General features: G+C 39.7%; 1 long non-coding RNA gene across 1 annotated transcript in view; it reads right to left on the bottom strand.

Moving 5' to 3' along the window:
* The window catches only part of LOC131424456 (uncharacterized), a 73,819-nt gene extending 62,265 nt beyond the window's left edge, over positions 1 to 11,554 (bottom strand). The window contains exon 1 of the long non-coding RNA XR_009227477.1: positions 11,485 to 11,554. This is a non-coding gene — a long non-coding RNA (uncharacterized LOC131424456). The remainder of the gene's footprint in view (positions 1 to 11,484) is intronic.
* Positions 11,555 to 13,104: the final 1,550 nt, after the last annotated feature.

Raw genomic sequence — 13,104 nt, 5'->3', positions numbered from 1 at the left:
GGTCCTTTACACTGGAGTTTCACGTGTCTTACTGAAAGTCAAAGGGTCTTAGGGATTTGGCATCCACTCACCTGGTAGCTACATTTCAGAATAACAGAGCCTTACATTGAATGTGTGCTCAGGATACATGGGCTAGAATTTGAACCATGGCCACAAATGGATACCTTGGGCAAGTCAGTCTTAAACTTAAAGATAATCTCTACATCTTAGATTATGTTTAGCTTGAAGAGTTTTTGGAAGATCAACTGAGATAAAATATGCATACTCTTCATGCAGCATGTTTTTAAAACTCATTTTAACATACCTAGTTCAATATTGGTGACACTGGTCATCTAGTAAGAAAACATTCTCTGATGTTGATGAGGCAGAGTGTGGGAGGGTATCTTACTGTGTGACATTGCTTGTCTTTTCTGAATGATTTGTTTCCTACTCTGCAAAATGGTGATGGTAATTGGTGAGGTTAGATTATAGAAGACGTCAAATGACATAAGCCATGTGTATGCGCCCTCATATACACTGCTCAGTGTTACCCAAAGGTAAGCTAGGGTCATTTACAAAGAATCTAAAAACAAGATTTGTTTCCACTTTTGTTTTTTCCTGCTACAAACCTTCCATTTAAAATCTAAACTAGTGTCTCATTAAAGTCCAATCTTCTATGAGGTTAAAAATAAATTTCTCATTTCACCCTGTAATTTACACTTGTGTCTTTACTGCTTCTTCTTGGTCTCCAAAGCTGAATGTTCTCTAATGGTCTTATTGACAATCTGAGATAAAATAAACATGTTAATGCAGAACAGACTTTCATTTGATATGGGGAGTAAGGGAATTGGTAGTGAAATGGTTGTACATAACAGGTATTCCTCATGGCAAAACATACAATTATTTTAGAGATCTCTTTATGAAATAAGATTTAAACTAAATTGCATCCCATTAATATTTCTCCCTGACTGTTGGGCTCAGTTTTTTAATTAGGTAACAGCCGAGGCAGGGCACAATTTAGAAACACAATGATCCATCTTCTATATTAAGAGATATTAATAATAATATTAGTGATTAATTATACATGTCACCTCACAGAAGTCCTAACGCAAGTACAAACAAGCCTCAGCAACCTGAGAAATTCAGCTTTGCTTATTCTCACACTGGGAAGGTGTGCATCTGTAGCTTTATTGCATAAATCTTATCATTAAATTCTCCTTTCAAATCACCTCATATTTGGTGGATTATTGCAAAAAAAAAAAAAAGAAAAAAGAAATATATTATAAATGTTTTCCAGTATCTTGTATTTGGAACTTTAGCAACTTATATTTTATCTGAAAATAGCACCAATAAAGGTTTTATCACACAATTTCTTTTATCACTATAGAAACTTAATTTTAATTCCTTCATTTCATAAAATTCTTCAGGTTAAGGGTTATATATTAATTTAAACCACTATCATAATGGTTAGTATTACCATCAGTGTTGAATTGAATTTCTGTTACTTGAATTAATCTGATCTTATATGCTAAGGTCATAAATCTACAGTTCTAGAAATGTTCTTATATATTTCTTGCATTTATTTATTGCAAATCTCTTTTTCTGTCTCTGGGAGCAATGATTAATCTATTTGCAATACACACTTAACAGAAAGAAAAATGGCGATGGTCAAGCAGAGAGAGAAGGTTCCTCTGCTTCCCCATATCCCTCTTGTCAGCCCTCAACCTGATTACTTCACATCTGGATGGCCAACAGCCTCCTGAAGTTTATTCCATACCCAGCTGCCCAGTGTAGTCCAGTTCTTCTATAGTCCATGCTCATTTCCTACAAGTGCACCAAGTGATAAAAAGAAGGACACGCTTATTCTTGGTACTTTCTTACTGGCTTGTGGTCCATCTTGCTTTTTTTCCTGTTTCCCACCTATTGACTAACATTAGAATACTTAGCTTTTCTGTTACCATCCTTGCTCTGGCCCTTGGATTATTCTGCATGAGTATTACCTCAGCTATAAAGCAAGTTTTCTCAACATTATCCCTACTGACATTTTGGATTAAGTAATTGTGTATTGCCGGCAATTGCCCCATGTACTGTAGGATGCTAAACAGCATCCTTAGCCTCTATCCTCTAAATGCCAGTAACATCCTCCTCTAAAGTTGCAATACTTTAAAATTCCCCCTGGAGAGCCAGACCACCCCAATTGGGAACCATTGGTCTAAAGGGGAATTAGAGTAAAAATTTACCAAGAAATCTTGACTACCAAGACAAACAATAAGATACCATGTAGTAGATGCTATAGGGAAATCAAAAGTTGGTACAATTAGAGCTATTTCAAAAGATATCTTTATTGGAAAATTAAAGTGAAGAAAGTTTAGAGGACACTGGTTAGGAAAATCTGCAACAGCCTTGGATAGAGATAATTTGGTTCTGAATTAGAATAAGAGCAGTGATAACAGAAATGAGGGTTTGAGTTGCAAAATATTTTGGCAATCAATGTGTTAGGATAAAGCAAATAATTAGATGAAGGAAGAGAGAGGTAAAGAATAATTAAAATGACCCCTCAAGCTTTCTGTTTGAGTGACAGGAGTAACAAGTGATGGTGTGATCAAACTTGGATTTGCAACCATCCTGCTTTATGGTAGTAACCAGGTAATAGCATCTTGTTGGCAACATGGCAGACACCCGGAGCACCGGGTGTGTATCTATTTACCTTTTTGTCCTCATACATATACAATATCTGGAATTACAGAATACTAGTTTCATTTGCATGTCAACAATAGCCGAAGACACTGAATATTTGTTCATAAAATTTTTGGCCATTTGCACTTCTTTTGAGAAATCTCTGTTTGGCTCATCTGCCCATTGGTTGAATAGGTTTTTTGTTCCTTTATTGGAAAGGTTATTTATTATCTGGTTTTGAGTGGTTTTTTAAAGTTCTTTATATATTCCGGATGTTAGTCCTCCATTGGAAGTGTAGCTGGCAAAGATTTTCTCCTATAGGTTGGCATTTTATTTTGTTGCTTGTTTTCTCTGCTGTTTCAGGAGGTTTTTAAATTAAATACCATCCATTTATTGGTACTTGCTATTATTTCCTGAGCTATCGGAGTCCTGTTTAGGAAGTCATTGCCTGTTCTTGTAGATTGAAGTGTTTCCCCTATGTTTTAATAGTTTGAAACTTTCTGGTCTTGTACGAAAATCTTTGAGTTGACTTGTTTGCAAGGTAAGAGATGGGGATTTAGTTTAAGTCTTCTACATATGCACATCCAGTTTTCTACCACCATATGTTCAAGAGGCTATCATTTCTCCGATGTGTGTTTTTTTTACACCTTTGTCAAGAACAGATTCCATCTCACTGTAGTCAGAATGACCATCATCAATAGTACAGGCACTGTAGAATTAGGTATGGCAGGTTCCTCAAAAAACTAAAACCAGAATGACCATCTGATCCAACTATATTACTCCTTCATATTTATCCAAAAAATTAATGTTAGCACATTTTTAGAGTTACATGCATACCCATATTTATTGCAGCACAATTCATAATAGCCAAGTTATATAATCAACCTAGGCTTCCATCAACAGATGACTGGATAAAGAAAACGTGGTTTATATACCCAATGGAGTTTTATTCAGCCATAAAAAAGAGAACAAAATTATGTCATTTTCAGGAAAATAGATGGATGCCGGATGGCATCATGTTAAGCAAAATAAGTCAGAAATACAAGTACCATATGTTTTGTCTTACATATGGAAGCCAGTGGGGAGGGGGAGAAGAAAACAAAAGGGAGTCATCATGGAGCAGAGAGAACAATAGGGTAGAAGAAGGGGTGAACAGGAGGAAAGTGAATTAAGAGAAGCTATTGGAGAGGAAAAGTGATCAGATAAGGTTATATTCATGGATCAATATCATACTAAAACCCAAAATTGTGTATATTTAACATTTGCCAATAAGTTTTTAAGAAGGATTGAAAAAAGAATACTAGCAGTTGTCTTTTATTGAAAGCCAAGCAATGTGCTAGTACCTACACGAAGTTCCCATAAGTCATACAAAAACCTTAGGAAGACAGGGACTTGATTCCCATTTCGAAGCTAAGACAACTAAGAAGCTGAGAAGTTGAAAAATTTGAATAATAGGACACAGAAGACTAAAGGCAGAGCCAGGTCTCAGATCTCAATCTGCCCAAGGTCAATGTTTCTTCCTTTGTACCACCTGTGCCTTCAATTAAAACCCTTCCTTGGTTTCTTGTATTCTCTCACCCATGAACAGATGACTCCCCAGTTTGGAATGAAGAGGTAAGCAAAGGGGCAAAAAGGGTTCCTATAATCACCTCCCACTTTTCCTCCTCTTTCCCTTCCTCCTTTCTCTTCCTCCCTGTTCTCCTGATTTGGGCATTCCTGTCTGTTGCACAGAGGGATACCTTCCCCTCTCCGAAGCATAGGGCAACAGCTTAGCAGCTGCCTAAGGCATCTGTGAAATTGGACTGTTCTTACAAGGCCAGAATGTTTGGGCTGAATGTCAATGAATCTAAAACATGATGGAATAATGTACCTCTCACCACCACACGTGAGTTAAATGATCAGGAGCAAAATTGCTTGGAGCAAAGCTGTGATATTTGATCAAAGCCAAAATGTTAGAAAAATGGCTGCAGTTCGTTTTCCAAAACCATGACTGGATTGCTTTCCACATTCCCAGCTGAACATTCTCTCTCTCTCTATCTGTCTCGGAATTTTTCAGAAAAGGAGGGATTGCATAATCACTGAGTTATTTATCAGGTCTGTGTCTCATACAGAACTGTAGGTGAACACAAGCAGGTGTGCAATGGGAATGATTCCCCCAGGAGACGACAGGAAGGGGCAGGTCCATGTCAATCATCTCTGAATGATGAAGAGGTCTGTGCCTCTGGAGATCTCTTATACAGCAATCATAATGCTGCATTAGTGGTAGGATATGGCCCACGGTGGTTATGGCTTTCAGTAAGAAGTAGACAAGGCTTTGTAATGTTGAAAATAAAAATAATTATGGTGACAGAGGTAACTGTAGTGTTGGTAGACTATGGGCATAGAACAGAAGGTTCTGTGGCTAGGGAACTGTATACACATCAGCACTAAGAAAAATGACAATCATGACTTTCTTAAGAAAATCCTCACTGAAAACCTTAGCTTATCCAGAAGTCTTTTTTTATTTTATTTTTTCCTTCTTTTGGAAGATCTGGAGATTGATTCCAGAGCTTCATGCATGCTAAATAAGCACTCTACCACTAAGTTACAATGCCTACCTTCCAGAAGTCTTAAGTGGAAAATTTGACAACTTTATTATTGAAAATTGATTCAAGGTAAAAATGTCTTCTTTGCAATGTCAATAAAAGGTAAATCAAAAATCACAGCCACCCATGTTAAAGAAAGAAGAAGAGAGGCAACATTTTCATATGGTCTCTAGGTTTAAAGTGGCCTAAACTGTCTGTGTCCAGTGCTAAATAAGTCGTAAGGACAGTAGAGATAGCTAGACTTCCCATTCAAGTAGAAAGTACTCATCCTTTCAAACAGATGAGCACTAATTAGTAAAAATAGATGACATAAAGTACAGGAAGTGAAAACAAAAAGTAGCTCAGAGCCTGGTTCTTATATTTAAAACATGGAGACCCTATCCTCTAATAAAATGCAACTATGGTCTTTAACTTGTGAGAATAAATTAGTAAAAGTGGTAGGCAATGAGAGAAAATGAGAAAGAGGGTACAACAGAAATCTACTTTCTTCACTCTAGCCTAAGATATGCACATTCTTTCTCCTTGAGATTAACAATAAAATATACCACAATCGATACCAGTAGACATCTTAACTCCCATTTATATTATTTAACCAAAGAACAGATGCATAGGAGAAAGCTCTGTTTTTGATAAGAACTTCCCAAGAGCTAACCTGAGAAAAAGATAAAGGAATGTTCACAGTGCTTTGGTAGATACCTTTTAGCTTCGGGTTTCCCCCAGTTATTGAGAGCAACCCAACTGAGGTGTGTTATTTGTGAGGACAGATGGTTTTATCATCCAAGCATCTAATCAGTCTCCTTCCTTCACATGTGTTCCATTTAGAGATGGGTTTGGGAATATATGCACACGGCCTTAATTGCTTAGAATGGAGATGTTGAATAGCAAAGTGAATATATATTAGCAACCAGGCACTCAATATGTTGAAAATGCAAAGCCTTTGGTGCATCTGGATTTGCCTTTCTCTTGTCTTTCCAATTGTATGGTAGAACTTTGAAAATCAAGTCCATCAGACCTCCTTAAAACAAATTGACCTGGCCTCACAATTTCTGGGCCACTTGTCTTTGGGCAAGTTACATAAGTCCCTGGACCTTTACTTTCAGAGAGAGTTACCTCCATTATATAGACAAAGAACTGAGATGCAGAGAAAGTAAATGACTAACCTAACGTCCTAGAGCTGGAAGCAAATGTTTTAAGTGATAAAGGTTATCTCACTTTGTGCTGATACTCACTCTGGGGAGTGCATCCCATTAGACTCGACTTACCAATGAGCTAAGTTATGTACTTTCAATGTTCATTACTCCATGTTTGCTAATTTGCCTACTTGCTAAAATTTATTTGCAACCCCAAAATCTGTGCTAACACAATTGTGTGGTCATTCACAGACATGTGCATAACAGTGAAGAATTTGAGTATTCCCAGGTACACGTTTCCAGCTAAGACAGAACCAGGCGTCACTCTATCCTTTTGTTGCACCCTCATTCTGTAAACAGGTGGCCTTTTCCTGGTGTATTTAGTACTACATTTCTTGCATTTTTTTGGTGACATATTTTGTTGTTGGTGGTGATTTCACTGATAAAAATATTCCCCAAATATGGTAGAAAGTGCTATCTAGTGTTCTTAAATGAAAGAAAGTTATAATATGCTCCATAGGGGTAAAAAAAAAGAGTGTTAGATAAGCTTTGTTCACACCTGAGTTACAGTGTGGTTGACTATTGAGTTCAATGTTAATGAATTGGCAGCGTATATGAAATAAGGTGTCTTTAAACAAATGCACACATAAAACAAGGCTATATGCTAATTATTTAATAAAAATGTGGTGGCCAGAGCTCATTGGAACCTGATCTTATATTTTTCATAGGAGCACTGGTTCAATATCTGCTAATTCCAGCACTTTATAGAACATAACCACTATAAATGGCAAGGATTGATGTATTTGACATACATTTCCTCAAGCCACCTGTGTGCTAGTAGGATGGTCAGCATGTCTCCATATGACAGATAAGGAAAGCGAGGAGCAAAGACATGCCATAACTTGTCCAATCTGCTAATTCAAGTCCAGGTCTCATTTCCAGGTGCCTGAATTCTTTGCCAGGAGTTTTCTGCAGCAGATTGGCCTTCTAGTAATCTCTCTCCTATTATTCTGTGTGTGCCCTACAATAGGCATCTCTGGATGAGATACACATTAGAACCAATTTCCTTATCTGTTTTGCTTCATGAATTCAAAGGTACTCTTGGAAATGTCTCTCTATTAGAATGGGCTACCATTCCAGTGATTGACAGGTGTTTGCATAAATAACAGCTAAGCCAGCTAGTTCTGGACTCTGAGGTGAGATCTAGTGCGACTCCATCATTTATAATTCATAGGGCCTTAAATACTTGGGCACTCTGATCCTATTTCTTCAAGCAAAATATTCCCTGCTCACCTTTTCTCACAAAATGATTTAGTTTCTGAGATTCAGGGACCAGGCGCTGTACTGTTTCATAGCGAGAGCATATTTAAATTAAATTAAAACACAACTGCTTTCCTTTGGAAACTGTCAGCTTATTAAAGAAGACAAGGGATGTATATATACCAAAAAAATAAATAATGAATATCAAACACTAAGTAAAGGGTCATGGAAATGATACCGCCGGTTACTTGCCACAGTCTGGCTGGGCACAAATGCCGCAGTCTAGCTGGGCACACAATCATGAGCCACCACACAGCTTGTAGATTCAAACAGCAACTCTTTATTCCCGAACTGTCACCGGCACTTTACAAACACGTTCTGGGGAAATCCACGTTCTCTGCCCAAAATCCACCTCCACTGGGCTTCCATCTCCCAAAAAATACTGTCTGAATCCCGTGAGAACTCAAGGGGAACTCAGGCAGCAGGATATGCCCTATTCCCAGCAGGAATAATCTTAAACCTGGAACGCCCTAAACTGGAACGCCCTAAACCCAATTATCCTAAACCGGGAACACCCTAATCCGCCCTGGTCCTTGAGCAAGGTCACCTACATGCAATGTCACTGCAAAATGTCCTATTTCCCCGAGTCCTTCCACTAAGCAACATGGGGTACGCTGGCAAGGAAATTGTCATACCTACTTGGCTAATGGCTCCCAGCATCTCCCTCCTTCTGATTAATTAAACAACAAGCAATGTGGCTTAAGGACCGTGCCTGGTAGGTTGTCCAATTCAACATATGGTTCTTACCCGTCATGGGAAAAACTGACCTTTAGGCGTCAGCCTCCTGTCTTAGGTTGATACCACTGCAATTGGATCATACCAGTCACTGACTACCGGTCCAGCATACAGCCATACTTGTGGATAGGTCTATGCGCCAGTGGGGGCGTGAGGTTCTTTGCCTCACCTCTGTTGGCCCCCAAATTTGGCCTTGGTGCCAGTGGGGGAGTGAGGTTAATGTGGCTTAAGGACCGTGCCTGGTAGGTTGTCCAATTCAACATATGGTTCTTACCCGTCATCGGAAAACTGACCTTTAGGCGTCAGCCTCCTGTCTTAGGTTGATGCCACTGCAATTGGATCATACCCGTCACTGACTACCAGTCCAGCATATAGCCATTGGCCCCCAAATTTTAGACCATCACTAGCAGAAGGGAGGAGGATACAGAAATGCCACAACACCAAGCCAATTGACGGCTCCTTGGGAAAAATTGCATCACTGGTGACACCATCAGCAAAGATATGCCAGCACTACCACAATTAACATGGGGTGCGCTGGCAAGGAAATTGTCATACCTACTTGGCTAATGGCTCCCAGCAGTTACTGTGACAAGTCCTTCCTCCTCCAATGTTCAAGTATAACACCAGAGAAGATGCCAAGGCAAGCAAGGAGTAGAAAGTAAGAAGCTTTATTAAGGGATAGTACAACAGACTTCTCCTGGGTGGAAGAAGGGGACCCAAAGGTGGAATCCCTGGGATGAGGAAATGCTGTCCCTTTAATATGGCTAAAGTTTCCCTTGTTCTCCTGCATTCTTCTCCTTACCTGTTCACTTCCCCTCATCCTGCATAGTGACTGGGGGATGTGGTGAACTGGCCAGGGGGTGAGAAGGTGGGCTGGGAGGGCCTAGGTGGGGTGCTAGCCAGGACAGAAGCTGCAGCCCAGAGGGCGTAAATTAGCAGCTCCCCATCTGCTCAGGAGTTGCTTAATTAACAACCTTTTTGGGAGGGGGAGTATCAAAGGGCTTTGGAGACATGAACATTCCGTTCTCCCAGGGACTGTTTCCAATTTCCCAGGCTCAAATCAGACTCCATTTTCTCCATCAGACCTGATTTACCTAGCTACACTGACTACCTGTACTTATATCTAGCTTTAGAAAGAGAAGAGGGAAATGTTACTTCATCTGGAAATATCTGGTATGAAGGCAAAAGAAGAGAAGACAAAGTAGGAAATGGATCTAGGAGTAGCAGTGATAATGAAGATAGCTGTTAATAGTGGAGTATTGACTATGTACTTGACCTTTGCAAGCACCATATCATGTCTATCTACAAGAATATATTATGGACAATTCATGCAATGGAATTCAACAGAGCAGTGTTTCTCAACCTTGGCATGATTGATATTTGGGGCCAGGTAATTCTTTCTTTTGGAGGTATGACCTGTGTATTGTAAGATACTTTGCACTATCCTTGGCCTCTATCCTCTAGGTGCCAATAGTGCCGCCCACCAAAGTGTAACAACTATATTGTCTCCAGAAGCTGTCAAATATCCTTGGAGAGGCCAAAGCACCCTAGTTGAAGACCAAAGCTCCACAGTAAATTCACATGTTGTACTAGAAAGGGAGAGAGTTCTATGAGTTAGACAGATGAGTATTCAGATCTTGGTTATCTAGTCATTTAGGGATTTCTCTGACCATTTTTTCAGTTTTGAAATGGGGGGAATACTAAGAAAATCATGGTAAACAAATGAAATCAGATGCGTAAAGTGCTTGCTTTGGCAGTGGATACACAAAAGATACTATTTTTATTTAACCTTGCAATAACCTAGAAATTGGGAGTTTATCTCCATTTTTCAGAAGATCCCACTGAGAACAGACAAGTTAAACAGCTTGCCCAAGGCCACTTTTTCCTCAAGGACAAAGGCAAGTAGACCTGTCTGGATTGTTTTAGCCAATAACTGTTTCAATAGATCAAGGTAAGATTGGCAAAGGAAGAGAGATGTGGGGTATAAATCAGTCAAGAAGGGTAGGCATTGGAAGGGCTGGTGCCCAAAAGCTGCACTGGGGATCACATGAGATATTTCTGGTCTAAGAAATGAGGAAAGCTTTTAATCTTTCCATTAGAGAACTCTGACCAGGTAGAGAACAAAGAAAAGAGAAAATGAAGGAAAGCATATTTAAATTAAAAATTCAACCCAAAGATATAATTTGGTGAACCTTATAAACACTAAACCATTTGCAAAACAACACTAAATAAATACCTGGCATCTACTCCTGAACATACCAAAAGGAGTTTCATGAGTCACACCTTCTCGGTCCCAGATTCATGCTGTTAAGAGGGGATAGTGGCCTTACTCACATCATTTATTCTAAGATACTAAGCCAGAGGTTGGTCCCTTTTGGGAGTGGAAGGATTATCCTTTAATACATTTCTCATTCTCAGATCGTTCCTTGCTTGCTGATCCAATCCACATTTTTTGTATCAACTGCATTAGTTTATGACTATATAGACTATCATCTGTTTAATTGATCATTTCAAACAAATCTGCTACTGAAGTACATATACTGTCCCACCTTGATATTTTTTTAATCTTTTTGATTCATTGTTATAATCACAGTCTCATTTCTGTTTTCATCTGGGCCTCTTTTCTTTTCTTGATTATATTTGCCAGAGGTTGGTCTTTTTTTATTAGCTGTTTCAATACTAAGATACTAAGCAAGTGGCAGATTGAAGAAAGCTGGTGATTTTCCTAAAGGAGGCAATAAGCAAGCAGAAAGATAGAGAAGTTTGCTCTTATTCAAGCAACAATGAGAAGTGCCTTCAAAGTCCCAAAGTCCGAGGACCCAGTCCTGGCTCTGCTGACTGCAATCTCTGTGATCTTGGTCACCAATCCCATCCCCAGTGTCCCTAAAAACTGCAACGTAGGAGAAGGGATATGGACCAGGTATAACCAGGTCCCTTTCTAATGGAAGGTAACAGGAATCTGAGTTTGTCCCACCCTTGTGGGCTCAGTGGCAGCTTCTCCAGCTATCTACTTTTTAAAAGGCCACTGTGTGGCAGCCCTGGCTCGGCAGAGCACTGACCTTTTCAGAAGAAGCCTTGCCGGACATTCCGTGTTCACTGCTCCAACCTGCTGATCTGCCCTGCCCCTTTTCTGCTGAGAAACTGAGCTTTCTTCTTCCCTCTCGCCTTGCCTATTTTCCACACTCCCACTCACCTGAGAACTGTTCAGCTTCCAAGCTAGAGAGGGCAGGGCTCATTGTGGGGGCGAGTTTTCTCTCACCATCTGTGTCTTACCACCTTGCAATTAGAAAGATCTCCTCTCAGACAGGCTTAACACTCTCAGCACCAAAAGCCACTCACAGGTCAGGACCAAGAAGGAGCACAGAGACATAATAAACTGAGGCCCAGGAAAAATATTAGAATACCCTAGTGGCAAAGCTGGTAGAAGGGCCAGGGGCTCCCACTTCTCAGTCTGGTTTTTACTGTCCTTTCCTGAGCCAACATGAGTTAGAAAGAGGTCTTATTTATACTGGTAAGCTGAGAAAATAGAAGAATTTCAAACCAAAGATTCTAAATCACAGAAAGAAAAAATAAATGAAAATTAATCAACTTCATGATTGGTTAGAGATGAAAGGTGAGAGGCATGTTCAATGTTAATAAAATCTACCTTGACAGCTGGTCACTAGGATGATGCCCACCGGATCATGGCTTTTCATGAAGCTTGGATTGCCTGAGCACTTTATGACCACGACCTTTTCCAGTTCTGGTTTTCAGAATGGGAAAGTACTGACCTTGATTTTGCATGTGAAGGTGCATGTGGAATGTTGCTCTGTTACTGCTCAGTGATGTAGCTGACGTGTCTAAGGCAAAGCCTAACATAAAACAGGTACTCAGTGAATATCTGTCAAAGGGCTTTCTGGTCCATGCAGAAATTAATATTTGCACAGCTTGTTTTGGTAGGGAAAAAAAAGTCAACTTGAAACCAAAATATCTGATTTTATCCGTAAATATATTGCCATATCTCATCTGGGCATGACATATCTCACGGAGGCTTAGATTTCTCAAAACCAAAATAATGGTTACCAATTTTAAACAGTTGCAAGGATTCAGTGTATTGATGAATGACCAAAAAAATAAGCCAGACTGATGAAAATTTGAGATATCTGTACAATATAAAACAGGTTTTCTTAGTCTGGGGATTGGCTTCATGAAACTATCTCAATCCTAGTAAGAGTGTATAAAATCATATGGATTTATTTATTTTTCTGACAAACAGATCCTCAGATTTCATCCAAGTCTCAAGAACATTTATGACATCCAAAGTGAAGTGCCACTCACATAAAGTAAGTGTGTCATCATGGCTTTTAAAATAGCCTAGCAAATCCTAGTTGATGTGCAAGTTCTCCGTCACTGGCTCCTCAGCCAGCCGGATCTCTCCTCCTGGTCCTCTCAAATGGGCTCCCGAGGCCCACCCCTTGCTCTGACCATCCACTCCCAATACCTGGTCTGAACTTCCGGTCACCTATGACCTCTGCTTTAATTCCCCCATCCACAACTTCCTCTGCGAGTTCCAACTGACCTGTTCTGAGTCCAGAGACCGCGGAGGCAGCTGGCCTCTATCTACACTCTGAATCCATTGCAATATAACATGATCTTTCTTCCCCAGATGTTTCCCTCCATCCCTTCCTTCAAGAAAGATT

This window comes from Marmota monax, unplaced genomic scaffold, assembly GCF_021218885.2.
Source record: "Marmota monax isolate L192 unplaced genomic scaffold, Marmota_monax_Labrador192_F-V1.1 WCK01_AAM20220418_F8-fsc00020, whole genome shotgun sequence".
NCBI lineage: Eukaryota > Metazoa > Chordata > Mammalia > Rodentia > Sciuridae > Marmota > Marmota monax.
The sequence above is the reverse complement of the archived record's forward strand: the minus strand, read 5'-3'. Positions and strand labels throughout refer to the sequence as shown.